This window comes from Pavona decussata, unplaced genomic scaffold (genome assembly GCF_977016875.1).
Source record: "Pavona decussata unplaced genomic scaffold, jaPavDecu1.1 SCAFFOLD_48, whole genome shotgun sequence".
Taxonomy (NCBI): domain Eukaryota; kingdom Metazoa; phylum Cnidaria; class Anthozoa; order Scleractinia; family Agariciidae; genus Pavona; species Pavona decussata.
In genome coordinates this window covers 827,501-848,618 of record NW_028145470.1, presented here as the reverse complement: position 1 = coordinate 848,618, position 21,118 = coordinate 827,501, and positions in this window count along the sequence as shown.

The window sequence follows — 21,118 nt, the reverse complement described above, 5'->3', positions numbered from 1 at the left end:
AAACGTACAAAAACTAATCACCAAACGTAAAATTTACTAACCCCCAAACGTAAGAATTACTAATCCCCAAACGTAAGATAATCTGAACTCCAAACGTATCAATTGCTAACCCCCAAACGTAAGAAATTTAACCCCCAAACGCAAGAATTACTAACCCCCAAACGTAAGAAATATAACCCCTAAACGTAAGAATTACTAACCCCCGAACGTAAGATAACTAAACCCAAACGTAAGAATTCCCAACCCCAAAACGTAAGAAATCTAACCCACAAACGTAAGAATTACTAACCCCCAAACGTATAAAATCTAACCCCCAAACGCAAGAATTACTAACCCACAAACGTAAGAAATATAACCCCTAAACGTAAGAATTACTAACCCCCGAACGTAAGAAAACTAAACCCAAACGTAAGAATTACAAACACCCAAACGTAAGAAACACTAACCCACAAACGTAAGAAACCTATCACCCAAACGTAAGAATTACCAACCCCTAAACGTAAGAATTACTATCCTCCAAACGTAAAAAAACTAACCCCCAAACTTAAGAATTACTATCCACCAAAGATAAGAAAACAAACCCCCAAACGTAAGAATTACTATCCCCTAAACGTAAGAAAACTAACCCCCAAACGTAAGAATAACTAACCCCCAAACATAAGAAAACTAACCTCCAAACGTAAGAATTACTAACCCCCTAACGTAAGAAAACTAACCCCCACACGTAAGAATTAATAACCCCCAAACGTAAAAAATCTAACCTACAAACATAAGAATTCCTATCCCCCAAACGTAAGAAAACTAACCCCCAAACGTAGGAATAACTAACCCCTAAACATAAGAAAACTAACCCCCAAACGTAAGATTTACTAACCCCCAAACGTAAGAAAACTAACCCACAAAGGTAAGATATACTAAACCCCAAACGTGAAAAAACTAATCACCAAATGTAACATTTACTTACCCCAAAACGTCAGAATAACTAACCCCCAAACATAAGAAATATAACCTCCAAACGTAAGAATTACTAACCCCCAAACGTAATAAATCTAACCTACAAACGTAAGAATTACTATCCCCCAAACGTACGACAACTAACCCCCAAACATAAGAATAACTAACCTCCAAACATAGGAAAACTAACCCCAAACGTAAGATTTACCAACCCCCAAACGTAAAAAAACAAACCCACAAACGTAAGAATAACGAACCCCCAATCATAAGAAAACTAACCCCAAAACGTAAGAATTACAAAACCCCAAACGTAAGAAAACTAGCCCACAAACGTAAGAATTACTAACTCCCACACGTAAGAAAACTAACCCTCAAACGTAAGAGATACTAAACCCCCAAACGTAAGATATCTAACCCCCAAACGTAAGAATTACTAAATCTCAAACGTAGGAAATCTAACCCTTAAACGTAAGAATTAGTAACCCCCAAACGTAAGAATTAACAACCCCCAAACGTAAAAAAACTAACCCCCAAACTTAAGATCTAGTAACCGCAAAACGTAAAAAAACTAACACACAAAAAAAAGAATTACTAACCCCAAAACGTGAAATAACTTATTACCAAACGTAACATTTACTAACCCCCAACATAAAAAATCTAACACCTGAACGTAAGAATTGCTAACCCCCAAACTTAAGAAAACTAACCCCCAAACGTAAGAATTGCTAACTACCAAACGTAAGAAATCTAACCCCCAAACGTTATCATTACTATCCCCCAAACGTAAGAAATCTAACCCCCAAACGTAAAAATTACAAACCCCCAAACGTAAGAATTACTAGTCCCTAAACGTAAGATAATCTGACCCCCAACCGTAAGAATTGCTAACCCCCAAAGGTAAGAAATTTAACCCCCAAACGCAAGAATTACTAACCCCTGAACGTAAGAAATCAAACCCCCAATTGTAAGAATTACTAACCCACAAACGTAAGAATTACCAAAACCCAAACGTAAAAAAACTAACCCCTTAATGTAAGAATTACTAACCGCCAAACGTACGAATTACTAACCCCCAAACATAAAAAAACTAACGCCAAAACGTAACAATTGTAGCCCCCAAACGTAAGAAATTTAACCCATAACGCAAGAATTACTAAGCCCCAAACGTAAGAAATCCAAGCCCCAAAAAAAGAATTACTAACCCCAAAAACGTAAGAGTTACCAACCCCCAAACGTAAGAAATCTAACCCCCAAACGTAAAAATTACTAACCCCCAAAGGTAAGAAATCTCACCCCTAAACGTAAGAATTACCAACCCCCAAACGTAAGAAAACTAACCCCAAAACGTAAAAACTCCAACCCCCAAATGCAAGAATTACTAACCCAAAATGAAGAAAACCAATCCCCAAACGTAAGAATTACCAACCCCAAAACGTAAGAAAACTAACCATAAAACATAAAAATTACTATCCCCCAAACGTAAGAATTACCAAAACCAAAACGTAACAAAACTAACCCCTAAATGTAAGAATTACTAACCGCCAAACGTACGAATTACTAACCCCCAAACATAAGAAAACTAACGCCAAAACGTAACAATTGTAGCCCCCAAACGTAAGAAATTTAACCCATAACGCAAGAATTACTAAGCCCCAAACGTAAGAAATCCAAGCCCCAAAAAAAGAATTACTAACCCCAAAAACGAAAGAGTTACCAACCCCCAAACATAACAAATCTAACCCCCAAACGTAAAAATTACTAACCCCCAAACGTAAGAAATCTCACCCCTAAACGTAAGAATTACCAACCCCAAAACGTAAGAATTACTAAACCCCAAACGTACCAAAACTAATCACCAAACGTAAAATTTACTAACCCCCAAACGTAAGAATTACTAATCCCCAAACGTAAGATAATCTGAACCCCAAAGGTAATAATTGCTAACCCCCAAACGTAAGAAATTTAACCCTCAAACGCAAGAATTACTAAACCCTAAACATAAGAAATATAACCCCTAAACGTAAGAATTACTAACCCCCGAACGTAAGAAAACTAAACCCAAACGTAAGAATTACAAACCCCCAAACGTAAGAAACACTAACCCACAAACGTAAGAAACCTATCACCCAAACGTAAGAATTACTATCCTCCAAACGTAAAAAACTAACCCCCAAACTTAAGAATTACTATCCACCAAAGATAAGAAAACAAACCCCCAAACGTAAGAATTACTATCCCCCAAACGTAAGAAAACTAACCCCCAAACGTAAGAATAACTAACCCCCAAACATAAGAAAACTAACCTCCAAACGTAAGAATTACTAACCCCCTTACGTAAGAAAACTAACCCCCAAACGTAAGAATTACTAACCCCCAAACGTAAAAAATCTAACCTACAAACGTAAGAATTCCTATCCCCAACGTAAGAAAACTAACCCCCAAACGTAAGAAAATTAACCCCCAAACGTAAGATTTCTAACCCCCAAACGTAAAAAAAAATAGCCCCTAACAGTAAGAATTACTAACTCCAAAATGTAAGAATTACTAAACCCCAAACGTAAGAAAACTAACCACTAAAGGTAAGAATTATTAATCCTCAAACGTAAGAATTACTAACCCCCAAACGTAAAAAAACTAACTTTCAAACTTAAGAATTACTAACCCCAAAACGTATAAAAACTAACCTTCAAACGTAAGAAATACTAACCCCCAAACGTAAGAATTACCAAACCCGAAACGTGAAAAATCTAACCCACAAACGTAAGAATTACTATCCCCCAAACGTAAGAAAACTAACCCCCAAACGTAAGAATAACTAACTCCCAAACCTAAGAAAACTAACCCCCAAACGTAGGAAATCTAACCCCCAAACGTAAGAAAACAAACCCACAAACGTAAGAATAACTAACCCCAAAACATAAGAAAACTAACCCCCAAACGTAAGAATTACCAACCCTCAAACGTAAGAAAACTAACCCCAAACAATAAGAATTACTAACTCCAAAACGTAAGAATTACTACACCTCAAGCGTAAGAAAACTAACCCCTAAACGTAAGAATTATTAACCCTCAAACGTAAGAATTACTAACCCCCAAACGTAAGAAATCTAACCCCTGAACGAACGAATTCCTAACCCTAAAACGTAAAAAAACTAACCCTTAAACTTAAGAATTAGTAACCCCCAAACGTAAGACAACTAACCCACAAACGTAAGAATTACTAACCCCAAAACGTAAGAAAACAAATCACCAAACGTAACATTTACTAACCCCAAAACATAAAAAATCTAACCTGTGAACTTAAGAATTACTAGCCCCCAAACTTAAGAAAACTAACCCCCAAACGTAAGAATTGCTCACTACCAAACGTAAAAAATCTAACCCCCAAACGTAATCATTACTAACCCCCAAACACAAGAATTACTAAACCCCCAAACGTAAGAATTACAAAACTTCAAACGTAACAAATCTAACCCCTAAAGGTATGAATTACTAACCCCCAAACGTAAGAATACTGACACCTAAACGTAATTACTAATCTAAAAACGTCAGAAAACTGACCCCTAAACTTAAATACTAACCCCCAAACGTACGAAAACTGACCCCTAAACGTAATTATTAACCCAAAAACGAAAGAAAACTGACCCCTAAACGTAAATACTAACCTCCAAACGTAAAAAACTGACTCCTAAACGTAAGAAAACGAACCCCTAAACGTAATTACTAGCCCCCAAACGTGAATAAACTGACCCCGAAACGTAATAACTAACCCCCAAACGTAAGAGAACTGACCCCTAAACGCAATTACTAACCCCCAAACGTAAGAAAACTGACATCTAAACGGAATTACTATCCCCCAAACATAAGAAGACTGACCCCTAAACGTAATTACTAACCCCCAAACGTAAGCAAACTGACCCCTAAACGTAATTACTAACCCCCAAACGTCAGAAAACTGACCCCTAAACGTAATTACTAACCCCCAAACGTAAGAAAACTGACCCCTAAACGTAATTACAAACCCCCAAACGTAAGAAAACTGACCCCTAAACGTAATTACTAACCCCCAAACGTAAGAAAACTGACCCCTAAACGTAATTACTAACCCCCAAACGTAAGAAAACTGACCCCTAAACGTAATTACTAACCCCCAAACGTAAGAACACTGACCCCTGAACGTAATTACTAACCCCCAAACGTGAGAAAACTGACTCCTTTACGTAATAACTAACCCCCAAACGTAAGAAAACTCACCCCTAAACGTAATTACTAACCCCCAAACGTAAGAAAACTGACCTCTAAACGTAATTTGCTAACCCCCAAACGTAAGAAAACTGACCCCTAAACGTAATTACTAACCCCCAAACGTAAGAAAACTGACCCTAAACGTAATTACTAACCCCCAAACGTAAGAAAACTGACCCTCAAAGGTAAACATCAACCCCCAAACGTAAGAACACTGAACCCTAAACGTAATTACTAACCCCCAAACGTAAGAGCACTGACCCCTAAACGTAATTACTAACCCCCAAACTTAAGAAAACTGACCCCTAAACGTAATTACTAACCCCCAAACGTAACAACACTGACCCCTAAACGTAATTACTAACCCCCAAACGTAAAATAACTGACCAGTAAACGTAATTACTAACTCCCAAACGTACGAAAACTGACCACTAAAGGTAAAAACTAACCCCCAAACGTAAGAACACTGACCCATAAACGTAATTACTAACCCCGAAACGTAAGAACACTGACCCCTAAACGTAATTATTAACCTCCAAACGTAAGAACACAGACCCCTAAACGTAATTACTAACCTCTAAACGTAAGAAAACTAACCCCTAAACGTAATTACTAACCCCCAAACGTAAGAAAACTGACCCCTAAACGTAATTACTAACCCCCAAACGTAAGAAAACTGACCCTGAAAGGTAAACATCAACCCCCAAACGTAAGAACACTGACCCCTAAACGTAATTACTAACCCCCAAACGTAAGAGCACTGACCCCTAAACGTAATTACTAACACCCAAACTTAAGAAAACTGACCCCTAAACGTAATTACTAACCCCCAAACGTAAGAAAACTAACCCCTTAACGTAATTACTAACCCCCAAACGTAAGAAAACTGACCCCTAAAGGTAAACACTAACCCATAAACGTAAGAACACTGACCCCTAAACGTAATTACTAACCCCCAAACGTAAGAACATTTAGCCCTAAACGTAATTACTAACCCCCAAACGTAAGAAAACTGACCCTCAAAGGTAAACATCAACCCCCAAACGTAAGAACACTGACCCCTAAACGTAATTACTAACCCCCAAACGTAAAATAACTGACCAATAAACGTAATTACTCACCCCCAAACGTAAGAAAACTGACCGTCACAGGTAAACTTCAACCCCCAAACGTAAGAACACTGACCCTTAAACGTAATTACTAACCGCCAAACGTAAGAACACTGAGCCCTAAACGTAATTACCGACCCCCAAACGTGAGAAAACTGACCCCTAAACGTAATTACTAACCCCCTAACGTAAGAAAACTGACCCTCAAAGGTAAACATCAACCCCCAAACGTAAGAACACTGACCCCTAAACGTAATTACTAACCCCCAAACGTAAGAACACTGAACCTAAACGTAATTACTAACCCCCAAACGTAAGAAAACTAACCCCTAAACGTAATTACTACCCCCCAAACGTAAGAAAACTGACCCCTAAAGGTAAACACTAACCCCCAAACGTAAGAACACTGACCCCTAAATGTAAATACTAACCCCCAAACGTTAGAAAACTGACCCTCAAAGGTAAACATCAACCCCCAAACGGAAGAACACTGACACCTAAACGTAATTACTAACCCCCAAACGTAAAATAACTGACCAGTAAACGTAATTACTAACTCCCAAACGTAAGAACACTGACCCCTAAACGTAATTACTAACCCCCAAACGTAAGAACACTGACCCCTAAACGTAATTACTAACCCCCAAACGTAAGAAAACTGACCCTCAAAGGTAAACATCAACCCCCAAACGTAAGAACACTGACCCCTAAACGTAATTACCAACCCCCAAACGTAAGAACACTGACCCCTAAACGTAATTACTAACCCCCAAACTTAAGAAAACTGACCCCTAAACGGAATTACTAACCCCCAAACGTAAGGAAACTAACTCCTTAACGTAATTGCTAACCCCCAAACGTAAGAAAACTGACCCCTAAAGGTAAACACTAACCCCCAAACGTAAGAACACTGACCCCTAAACGTAATTACTAACCCCCAAACGAAAGAAAACTAACCCTCAAAGGTAAACATCAACCCCCAAACGTAAGAACACTAACCCGTAAACGTAATTACTAACCCCCAAACGTAAGAACACTGACCCCTAAACGTAATTACTAACCCCCAAACTTAAGAAAACTGACCCCTTAACGGAATTACTAACCCCTAAACGTAAGAAAACTAACTCCTTAACGTAATTACTAACCCCCAAACGTAAAATAACTGACAAGTAAACGTAATTACTAACCCCCAAACGTACGAAAACTGACCACTAAAGGTAAAGACGAACCCCCAAACGTAAGAACACTGACCCATAAACGTAATTACTAACCCCGAAACGTAAGAACACTGACCCCTAAACGTAATTACCAACCCCCAAACGTAAGAACACTGACCCCTAAACGTAATTACTAACCCCCAAACTTAAGAAAACTGACCCCTAAACGGAAGTACTAACCCCCAAACGTAAGGAAACTAACTCCTTAACGTAATTGCTAACCCCCAAACGTAAGAAAACTGACCCCTAAAGGTAAACACTAACCCCCAAACGTAAGAACACTGACCCCTAAACGTAATTACTAACCCCCAAACGTAAGAAAACTAACCCTCAAAGGTAAACATCAACCCCCAAACGTAAGAACACTGACCCTCAAAGGTAAACATCAACCCCCAAACGTAAGAACACTGACCCCTAAACGTAATTATCAACCCCCAAACTTCAGAAAACTGACCCCTTAACGGAATTACTAACCCCTAAACGTAAGAAAACTAACTCCTTAACGTAATTACTAACCCCCAAACGTAAAATAACTGACCAGTAAACGTAATTACTAACCCCCAAACTTACGAAAACTGACCACTAAAGGTAAAGACGAACCCCTAAACGTAAGAACACTGACCCCTAAACGTAATCACCAACCTCTAAACGTAAGAAAACTGACCTCTAAACGTAATTACTTACCCCCAAACGTAAGAACACTGACCCCTAAACGTAATTACTAACCCCCAAACTTAAGAAAACTGACCCCTAAACGGAATTACTAACCCCCAAACGTAAGGAAACTAACTCCTTAACGTAATTGCTAACCCCCAAACGTAAGAAAACTGACCCCTAAAGGTAAACACTAACCCCCAAACGTAAGAACACTGACCCCTAAACGTAATTACTAACCCCCAAACGTCAGAACACTGACCCCTAAACGTAATTACTAACCCCCAAACGTAAGAAAACTGACCCTCAAAGGTAAACATCAACCCCCAAACGTAAGAACACTGACCCCTAAACGTAATTATCAACCCCCAAACTTCAGAAAACTGACCCCTTAACGGAATTACTAACCCCTAAACGTAAGAAAACTAACTCCTTAACGTAATTACTAACCCCCAAACGTAAAATAACTGACCAGTAAACGTAATTACTAACCCCCAAACGTACGAAAACTGACCACTAAAGGTAAAGACGAACCCCTAAACGTAAGAACACTGACCCCTAAACGTAATCACCAACCTCTAAACGTAAGAAAACTGACCTCTAAACGTAATTACTTACCCCCAAACGTAAGAACACTGACCCCTAAACGTAATTACTAACCCCCAAACTTAAGAAAACTGACCCCTAAACGGAATTACTAACCCCCAAACGTAAGGAAACTAACTCCTTAACGTAATTGCTAACCCCCAAACGTAAGAAAACTGACCCCTAAAGGTAAACACTAACCCCCAAACGTAAGAACACTGACCCCTAAACGTAATTACTAACCCGCAAACGTAAGAAAACTAACCCTCAAAGGTAAACATCAACCCCCAAACGTAAGAACACTAACCCGTAAACGTAATTACTAACCCCCAAACGTAAGAACACTGACCCCTAAACGTAATTACTAACCCCCAAACTTAAGAAAACTGACCCCTTAACGGAATTACTAACCCCTAAACGTAAGAAAACTAACTCCTTAACGTAATTACTAACCCCCAAACGTAAAATAACTGACAAGTAAACGTAATTACTAACCCCCAAACGTACGAAAACTGACCACTAAAGGTAAAGACGAACCCCCAAACGTAAGAACACTGACCCATAAACGTAATTACTAACCCCCAAACGTAAGAACACTGACCCCTAAACGTAATTACTAACCCCCAAACGTAAGAAAACTGACCCTCAAAGGTAAACATCAACCCCCAAACGTAAGAACACTGACCCCTAAACGTAATTACCAACCCCCAAACGTAAAAACACTGACCCCTAAACGTAATTACTAACCCCCAAACTTAAGAAAACTGACCCCTTAACGGAATTACTAACCCCTAAACGTAAGAAAACTAACTCCTTAACGTAATTACTAACCCCCAAACGTAAAATAACTGACAAGTAAACGTAATTACTAACCCCCAAACGTACGAAAACTGACCACTAAAGGTAAAGACGAACCCCCAAACGTAAGAACACTGACCCATAAACGTAATTACTAACCCCGAAACGTAAGAACACTGACCCCTAAACGTAATTACTAACCTCCAAACGTAAGAACACTGACCCCTAAACGTAATCACCAACCTCTAAACGTAAGAAAACTGACCCCTAAACGTAATTACTAACCCCCAAACTTAAGAAAACTGACCCCTAAACGTAATTACTAACCCTCAAACGTAAGAGAACTGACCCCTAAACGTAATTACTAACCCCCAAACGTAAGAAAACTGACCCGTAAACGTAATTACTAACCCCCAAACGTAAGAAAACTGACCCCTAAACGTAATTACTAATCCCCAAACGTAAAAACACTGACCCCTAAACGTAATTACTAACCCCCAAACGTAAGAAAACTAACCCCTAAACGTAATTACTAACCCCCAAACGTAAGAAAACTGACCCCTAAAGGTAAACACTAACCCCCAAACGTAAGAACACTGACCCCTAAACGTAATTACTAACCCCCAAACGTTAGAAAACTGACCCTCAAAGGTAGACATCAACCCCCAAACGTAAGAACACTGACCCCTAAACGTAATAACCAACCCCCAAACGTAAGAACACTGACCCCTAAACGTAATTACTAACCCCCAAACGTAAGAACACTGACCCCTAAACGTAATTGCTAACCTCCAAACGTAAGAACACTGACCCCTAAACATAATTACTAACTCTAAACCTAAGAAAACTGACCCCTAAACGTAATTACTAACCCAAAAAAGTAAAAAAACTAACCCTTAAACGTAATTACTAACCCCCTAACGTAAGAACACTGACCCCTAAACGTAATTACTAACACCCAACTATAAGAACACTGACCCCCAAACGTAAGAGAACTGACCCCTAAAGGTAAACACTAACCCCCAAACGTTAGAACACTGACCCCTAAACGTAATTACTAACCTCCAAACGTAAGAACACTGACCCCTAAACGCAATTACTAACCCAAAAACGTAAGAAAACTGACCCCTTAACGTAATTACTAACCCCCAAGCATAAGAACACTGACCCCTAAACGTAATTACTAACCTCCAAACGTAAGAACATTGACCCCTAAACGTAATTACTAACCCCCAAACGTAAGAACACTGACCCCTAAACGTAATTACTAACCCCTAAACGTAAGAAAACTGACCCCTAAACGTAATTACTAACCCCCAAACGTAAGAACACTGACCCCTAAACGTAATTACTAATCTCCAAACGTAAGAAAACTAACCCCTAAACGTAATTACTAACCCCCAAACGTAAGAAAACTGACCCCTAAAGGTAAACACTAACCCCCAAACGTAAGAACACTGACCCCTAAACGTAATTACTAACCCCCAAACGTTAGAAAACTGACCCTCAAAGGTAGACATCAACCCCCAAACGTAAGAACACTGACCCCTAAACGTAATAACCAACCCCCAAACGTAAGAACACTGACCCCTAAACGTAATTACTAACCCCCAAACGTAAGAACACTGACCCCTAAACGTAATTACTAACCCCCAAACGTCAGAACACTGACCCCTAAACGTAATTACTAACCCCCAAACGTAACAAAACTGACCCTCAAAGGTAAACATCAACCCCCAAACGTAAGAACACTGACCCCTAAACGTAATTACTAACCCCCAAACGTAAGAACACTGACCCCTAAACGTAATTACTAACCCCCAAACTTAAGAAAACTGACCCCTTAACGGAATTACTAACCCCTAAACGTAAGAAAACTAACTCCTTAACGTAATTACTAACCCCCAAACGTAAAATAACTGACCAGTAAACGTAATTACTAACCCCCAAACGTACGAAAACTGACCACTAAAGGTAAAGACGAACCCCTAAACGTAAGAACACTAACCCATAAACGTAATTACTAACCCCGAAACGTAAGAACACTGACCCCTAAACGTAATTACTAACCTCCAAACGTAAGAACACTAACCCCTAAACGTAATCACCAACCTCTAAACGTAAGAAAACTGACCCCTAAACGTAATTACTAACCCCCAAACGTAAGAAAACTGACCCCTAAACGTAATTACTAACCTCCAAACGTAAGAACACTGACCCCTAAACGTAATTCTCAAGCATGTTAAGGCATGGCTTAAGGCCATATCTGGGTAAAAAATAGAAACAATTATAACTCTGCATAAATTTACTGAAAGATCATCAAACTTGGTAGCGACACAGAACTTGATGACCTTAACTCACTTCCACCCTCGCAACCTAAAAATAGATGTCACGTGACCGGTTATGATTGTTTCTTTGCTCAAAAAGAAAATAGAAAATGGGGTGCCGAGTTTAGATATAATGAATATCGGTTAGAATGTTTCTCTTATTAAATGGTTATGCCTTATATGAATCTGTCCGGAATGGTTGACTCCAATATTTAGTTAACGGATTATTTAACAAAATAGGTCACGTGACTTATTAAACTTCCTAATAACATTATAATAAAATCAAAACTTATACCATTCAGGACAGATTCAGTTTTTTTATGATGTAAGGTACATACAAACATGCTATCCTCCGAGTCAGAACGAACAATTCTTGCCCCATCTGATAATTTATTTAAAGCGGAATTGTGACGTCATCAAACACGTGACCACTATTCTTATGCCCTAAGGAATCTAAAGTCGCTGTAATATGTCGATTACAAACTTATGGTCACTCTGGGTGATTAAAGAAAACATCGATTTCAAAGATGGGTAATCATAATTTCGCGGGGGGTCTTAAGTAAAGAATGAACCATGCTAACCCCCAAACGTAAGAGAACTGACCCCTAAAGGTAAAAACTAACCCCCAAACGTAAGAACACTGACCCCTAAACGTAATTGCTAACCTCCAAACGTAAGAACACTGACCCCTAAACATAATTACTAACTCTAAACCTAAGAAAACTGACCCCTAAACGTAATTACTAACCCAAAAAAGTAAAAAAACTAACCCTTAAACGTAATTACTAACCCCCTAACGTAAGAACACTGACCCCTAAACGTAATTACTAACACCCAACTATAAGAACACTGACCCCCAAACGTAAGAAAACTGACCCCTAAACGTAATTACTAACCCTCAAACGTAAGAGAACTGACCCCTAAACGTAATTACTAACCCCCAAACGTAAGAAAACTGACCCGTAAACGTAATTACTAACCCCCAAACGTAAGAAAACTGACCCCTAAACGTAATTACTAATCCCCAAACGTAAAAACACTGACCCCTAAACGTAATTACTAACCCCCAAACGTAAGAAAACTAACCCCTAAACGTAATTACTAACCCCCAAACGTAAGAAAACTGACCCCTAAAGGTAAACACTAACCCCTAAACGTAAGAACACTGACCCCTAAACGTAATTACTAACCCCCAAACGTTAGAAAACTGACCCTCAAAGGTAGACATCAACCCCCAAACGTAAGAACACTGACCCCTAAACGTAATAACCAACCCCCAAACGTAAGAACACTGACCCCTAAACGTAATTGCTAACCCCCAAACGTAAGAAAACTGACCCCTAAACGTAATTACTAACCCCCAAACGTCAGAACACTGACCCCTAAACGTAATTACTAACCCCCAAACGTAACAAAACTGACCCTCAAAGGTAAACATCAACCCCCAAACGTAAGAACACTGACCCCTAAACGTAATTACTAACCCCCAAACGTAAGAACACTGACCCCTAAACGTAATTACTAACCCCCAAACTTAAGAAAACTGACCCCTTAACGGAATTACTAACCCCTAAACGTAAGAAAACTAACTCCTTAACGTAATTACTAACCCCCAAACGTAAAATAACTGACCAGTAAACGTAATTACTAACCCCCAAACGTACGAAAACTGACCACTAAAGGTAAAGACGAACCCCTAAACGTAAGAACACTAACCCATAAACGTAATTACTAACCCCGAAACGTAAGAACACTGACCCCTAAACGTAATTACTAACCTCCAAACGTAAGAACACTAACCCCTAAACGTAATCACCAACCTCTAAACGTAAGAAAACTGACCCCTAAACGTAATTACTAACCCCCAAACGTAAGAAAACTGACCCCTAAACGTAATTACTAACCTCCAAACGTAAGAACACTGACCCCTAAACGTAATTCTCAAGCATGTTAAGGCATGGCTTAAGGCCATATCTGGGTAAAAAATAGAAACAATTATAACTCTGCATAAATTTACTGAAAGATCATCAAACTTGGTAGCGACACAGAACTTGATGACCTTAACTCACTTCCACCCTCGCAACCTAAAAATAGATGTCACGTGACCGGTTATGATTGTTTCTTTGCTCAAAAAGAAAATAGAAAATGGGGTGCCGAGTTTAGATATAATGAATATCGGTTAGAATGTTTCTCTTATTAAATGGTTATGCCTTATATGAATCTGTCCGGAATGGTTGACTCCAATATTTAGTTAACGGATTATTTAACAAAATAGGTCACGTGACTTATTAAACTTCCTAATAACATTATAATAAAATCAAAACTTATACCATTCAGGACAGATTCAGTTTTTTAATGATATAAGGTACATACAAACATGCTATCCTCCGAGTCAGAACGAACAATTCTTGCCCCATCTGATAATTTATTTAAAGCGGAATTGTGACGTCATCAAACACGTGACCACTATTCTTATGCCCTAAGGAATCTAAAGTCGCTGTAATATGTCGATTACAAACTTATGGTCACTCTGGGTGATTAAAGAAAACATCGATTTCAAAGATGGGTAATCATAATTTCGCGGGGGGTCTTAAGTAAAGAATGAACCATGCTAACCCCCAAACGTAAGAGAACTGACCCCTAAAGGTAAAAACTAACCCCCAAACGTAAGAACACTGACCCCTAAACGTAATTGCTAACCTCCAAACGTAAGAACACTGACCCCTAAACATAATTACTAACTCTAAACCTAAGAAAACTGACCCCTAAACGTAATTACTAACCCAAAAAAGTAAAAAAACTAACCCTTAAACGTAATTACTAACCCCCTAACGTAAGAACACTGACCCCTAAACGTAATTACTAACACCCAACTATAAGAACACTGACCCCCAAACGTAAGAGAACTGACCCCTAAAGGTAAACACTAACCCCCAAACGTTAGAACACTGACCCCTAAACGTAATTACTAACCTCCAAACGTAAGAACACTGACCCCTAAACGCAATTACTAACCCAAAAACGTAAGAAAACTGACCCCTTAACGTAATTACTAACCCCCAAGCATAAGAACACTGACCCCTAAACGTAATTACTAACCTCCAAACGTAAGAACATTGACCCCTAAACGTAATTACTAACCCCCAAACGTAAGAACACTGACCCCTAAACGTAATTACTAACCCCTAAACGTAAGAAAACTGACCCCTAAACGTAATTACTAACCCCCAAACGTAAGAACACTGACCCCTAAACGTAATTACTAATCTCCAAACGTAAGAAAACTGACCCCTAAACGTAATTACTAACCCCCAAACGTAAGAAAACTGACCCCTAAAGATAAACACTAACCCCCAAACGTAAGAACACTGACCCCTAAACGTAATTAACAACCCCCAAACGTAAGAAAACTGACCCCTTAACGTAATTACTAACCCCCAAACGTAAGAAAACTGACCCCTAAAGATAAACACTAACCCCCAAACGTAAGAACACTGACCCCTAAACGTAATTAACAACCCCCAAACGTAAGAACACTGACCCCTAAACGTAATTACTAACCCAAAAAGGTAAGAAAACTGACCCCTAAACGTAATTATTAATCCTCAAACGTAAGCAAACTGACCCCTAAACGTAATTACTAATCCCAAAATGTACGAAAACTGACCCTTAAACGTAAACACTAACCCCCAAACGTAAGAACACTGACCCCTTAACGTAATTACTAACCCGCAAACGTAAGAACACTGACCCCTAAATGTAATTACTAACCCCCAAACGTAGGAGAACTGACCCCTAAACCTAACTGCTAACCCCCGAACGTAAGAAAACTGACCTCTAAACGTAATTACTAACCCCTAAACATAGGAAAACTTACCCCTAAACGTAATTACTAACCCCCAAACGTAAGAAAACTGTCCTACAAACGTAATTACTAAACCCCAAAGGTAGGAAAACTGCCCCATAAACGTAATTATCAACCCCCAAACGTACGAAAACTGACCCCTAAACGTAATTGCTAACCTCAAAAGTAGAAAAACTAACCCCTAAACCTAATTACTAACCCCCAAACGTAAAAAAACGGAGCCCTAAACGTAGGAAAACTGATCCCTAAACGTAATTACTAACCCCCAAACTTAAGAAAACTGATCCCAAAACGTAATTACTAACCCCCAGACGTAGGAAAACTGACCCCTAAACGTAATTACTAACGCATAAACGTAGGAAAACTGACCCCTAAACGTATTTACTAACCCCCAAACTTAAGAAAACTGATCCTAAAAAGTTATTACTAACCCCCAGACGTAGGAAAACTGACCCCTAAACGTAATTACTAACACATAAACGTAGGAAAACTGAACCCTAAACCTAATTATTAATCCCCAAACCTAAGAAATAAACCTTCAAACGTAAGAATTACTAACCCCAAAACGTAAGAAAGCTAACCCCTACACGTAAGAATTACTAACCCCTAAACGTAAGAAAACTAACCCCCAAATGTAAGAATTACTAACCCCTAAACGTAAGACAAGTAACCCCCAAAACGTAAGAAAACTAACCCCCAAACGTAAGAAATCTAACATACAAAGTTAAAAATTACTAACTCCAAAACGTAAGAATTACTAACCCCAAAACGTAAGAAAACTAACCCAAAACGTAAGAAATCTAACCCCCAAACGTAAGAATTACTAACCCCAAAACGTAGGAGACCTAACCCCGAAACGTAAGAATTACTAACCCCCAAATGGAAGAAAAGTAACCCCCAAGCGTAAGAATGACTAATTCCCAAACGTAAGAAAACTAACCTCCAAACGTAAGAATTACTAACCCCCAAATGTGAGAAATATAACCCCCAAACGTAATAATTACTAACCCCCAATCGTAACAAAACTAACCCCTAAACGTAAGAATTACTAACCCCTAAACGTAAGAATACTAAAGCCCAAACGTAAGATAGCTAACACCCAAACGTAAGAATTACTAACTTCCAAGCGTAAGAAATCTAACCCACAAACATAAGAATTACTAACCCCCAAAGGTCAGAAATCTAACCCCCAAACGTAAGAAAACTAACATACAAACGTAAGAATTGCTAACCCCCAAACGTAAGAAATCTACCCCTAAACGTAAGAATTACTAACCTCCAAACGTAAGAAAAGTAATCCCCAAACGTAAGAATTACTAACCCCTAAAGGTAAGAAAACTAACCCCCAAAATATAAGAATTACTAATCCGCAAACGTACGAAAACTAACCTCCAAACGTACAAATTACTAACCCCCAAACGTAAGAAATCTAACCCCAAAACGTAAGAATTACTGACCCTTAAACGAAAGAAAACTAACCCCCAAACGTGAGAAAACTAACCCCCAGACGTAAGAATTACTAACCCTTAACGTAAGAAATCTAACCCCCAGACGTAAGAATTACTAACCCTCAACCGTAAGAAATCAAACCCCCAAACGTAAGAATTTCTAACCCCCAAACGTAAGAATTCTAAACCCCAAACGTAAGACTTACTATCCCCAAAACGTAAGAATTACTAACCCCCAAACGTAAGAATTACTAACCCTTAAACGTAAGTAAACTTACTCCAAAACGTAAGATTTACTAACCCCAAACGTAAGAAATGTAACCCCCAAACGTAAGAATTACTTACCCCAAACGTCAGAAAACTAACCCCCAAATGTAAGAATTACTAACCCCCAACCGTAAGAAATCTTGCCCCCAAACTTAAGAATTACTAACCCCCAAACGTAAGAAAACTAACCTCTAAAGGTAAGAATTACTAACCACCAAACGTAAGAAAACAAACCTCCAAAGGTCAGAAATCTAACCTCCAAACGTAAGAATTACTAACCTCCAAACGTAAGAAATCTAACCTCCAAACGTAAGATCTCTAACCCCCAAACTTAAGAATTACTAACCCCCAAACGTAAGAAAACTAACCCCTAAGCGTAAGAATTACTAACCCCCAAACGTAAGAAAACTAACCCCCAAACGTAAGAATTACTAACCCCCAAACGTAAGAAATGTAACCCCCAAACATAATAATTACTAACCCCCAAACATAAGAAAACTAACCTCCAAACGTAAGATTTACTAACCCCAAACGTAAGAAATGTAACCCCCAAACGTAAGAATTACTTACCCCAAACGTAAGAAATCTAACCCCCAAATGTAAGAATTACTAACCCCCAACCGTAAGAAATCTTGCCCCCAAACTTAAGAATTACTAACCCCCAAACGTAAGAAAACTAACCTCTAAAGGTAAGAATTACTAACCACCAAACGTAAGAAAACAAACCTCCAAAGGTCAGAAATCTAACCTCCAAACGTAAGAATTACTAACCTCCAAACGTAAGAAATCTAACCTCCAAACGTAAGATCTCTAACCCCCAAACTTAAGAATTACTAACCCCCAAACGTAAGAAAACTAACCCCTAAGCGTAAGAATTACTAACCCCCAAACGTAAGAAAACTAACCCCCAAACGTAAGAATTACTAACCCCCAAACGTAAGAAATGTAACCCCCAAACATAATAATTACTAACCCCCAAACATAAGAAAACTAACCTCCAAACGTAAGAATTACTAACTCTCAAACGTAAGAATACTAACCTCTAAAGGTAAGAATTACTAACCACCAAACGTAAGAAAACAAACCTCCAAACGTAAGAAATCTAACCTCCAAACGTCAGAATTACTAACCTCCAAACGTAAGAAATCTAACCCCCAAACGTAAGAATTACTAACCCCCAAACGTAAGAATTACTAACCCTTAAACGTAAGTAAACTTACTCCAAAACGTAAGATTTACTAACCCCAAACGTCAGAAAACTAACCCTAAAACGTAAGAAATCTAACCCCCAAATGTAATTACTAACCCCCAACCGTAAGAAATCTTGCCCCCAAACTTAAGAATTACTAACCCCCAAAGGTAAGAAAACTAACCTCTAAAGGTAAGAATTACTAACCACCAAACGTAAGAAAACAAACCTCCAAAGGTAAGAAATCTAACCTCCAAACGTAAGAATTACTAACCTCCAAACGTAAGAAATCTAACCTCCAAACGTAAGATCTCTAACCCCCAAACTTAAGAATTACTAACCCCCAAACGTAAGAAAACTAACCCAAAAACGTAAGAATTACTAACCCCGAAACGTAAGAAATCTAACCCCCAAACGTAAGAAAACTAACCCCTAGGCGTAAGAATTACTAACCCCCAAACGTAAGAAATTTAACCCCCAAACGTAAGAATTACTAACCCCCAAACGTAATAATTACTAACCCCCAAACATAAGAAAACTAACCCCCAAACGTAAGAATTACTAACCCTTAAACGTAAGAATACTAACCTCTAAAGGTAAGAATTACTAACCTCCAAACGTAAGAAATCTAACCCCCAAACGTAAGATCTCTAACCCCCAAACGTAAGAATTACTAACCCCCAAAAGTAAGAAAACTAACCCCAAAACGTAAGAATTACTAACCCTGAAACGTATGAATTCTAACCCCCAAAAGGAAGAATTACTAACCCCCAAAGGTAAGAAAACTAACCCCCAAGCGTAAGAATGACTAATTCCCAAACGTAAGAAAACTAACCTCCAAACGTAAGAATTACTAACCCCTAAATGTGAGAAATATAACCCCCAAACGTAATAAATACTAATCCCCAATCGTAAGAAAACTAACCCCGAAACGTAAGAATTACTAACCCCTAAACGTAAGAATACTAAACCCCAAACGTAAGAAAGCTAACACCCAAACGTAAGAATTACTAACTCCCAAGCGTAAGAAATCTAACCCACAAACAAAAGAATTACTAACCCCCAAAGGTCAGAAATCTAACCCCCAAACGTAAGAATTACTAACCTCCAAACGTAAGAAAACTAATCCCCAAACGTAAGAATTACTAACCCCTAAACGTAAGAAAACTAACCCCCAAAATGTAAGAATTACTAATCCCCAAACGTACGAAAACTAACCTCCAAACGTACAAATTACTAACCCCCAAACGTAAGAAATCTAGCCCCAAAACGTAAGAATTACTGACCCTTAAACGAAAGAAAACTAACCCCCAAACGTGAGAAAACTAACCCCCAGACGTAAGAATTACTAACCCCTAACGTAAGAAATCTAACCCCCAGACGTAAGAATTACTAACCCTCAACCGAAAGAAATCTAACCCCCAAACGTAAGAATTACTAACCCCCAAACGTAAGAATTCTAAACCCCAAACGTAAGACTTACTATCCCCAAAACGTAAGAATTACTAACCCCCAAACGTAAGAAATACTAACCCTTAAACGTAAGTAAACTTACTCCAAAACGTAAGAATTACTAACCCCCAAACGTAAGAAATGTAACCCCCAAACGTAAGAATTACTAACCCCAAACGTCAGAAAACTAACCCTAAAACGTAAGAAATCTAACCCCCAAATGTAAGAATTACTAGCCCCCAACCGTAAGAAATCTTGCCTCCAAACTTAAGAATTAGTAACCCCCAAACGTAAGAAAACTAACCTCTAAAGGTAAGAATTACTAACCACCAAACGTAAGAAAACAAACCTCCAAAGGCAAGAAATCTAACCTCCAAACGTAAGAATTACTAACCTCCAAACGTAAGAAATCTAACCTCCAAACGTAAGAATTACTAACCCCCACACGTAAGAAAACTAACCCAAAAACGTAAGAATTACTAACCCCAAAACGTAAGAAATCTAACTTCAAACGTAAGAAAACTAACCCCTAAGCGTAAGAATTACTAACCCCCAAACGTAAGAAAACTAACCCCCAAACGTAAGAATTACTAACCCCCAAACATAAGAAAACTAACCCCCAAACGTAAGAATTACTAACCCTCAAACGTAAGAATACTAACCTCTAAAGGTAAGAATTACTAACCACCAAACGTAAGAAAACAAGCCTCCAAACGTAAGAAATCTAACCTTCAAACGTAAGAATTACTAACCTCCAAACGTAAGAAATCTAACCCCCAAACGTAAGATCTCTAACCCCCAAACGTAAGAATTACTAACCCCCAAAAGTAAGAAAACTAACCCCAAAACGTAAGAATTACTAACCCTGAAACGTATGAATTCTAACCCCCAAACGTAGGAATTACTAACCCCCAAACGTAAGAAAACTAACCCCCAAGCGTAAGAATTACTAATCCCCAAACGTACGAAAACTAACTCCCAAACGTAAGAATTACTAACTCCCAAACG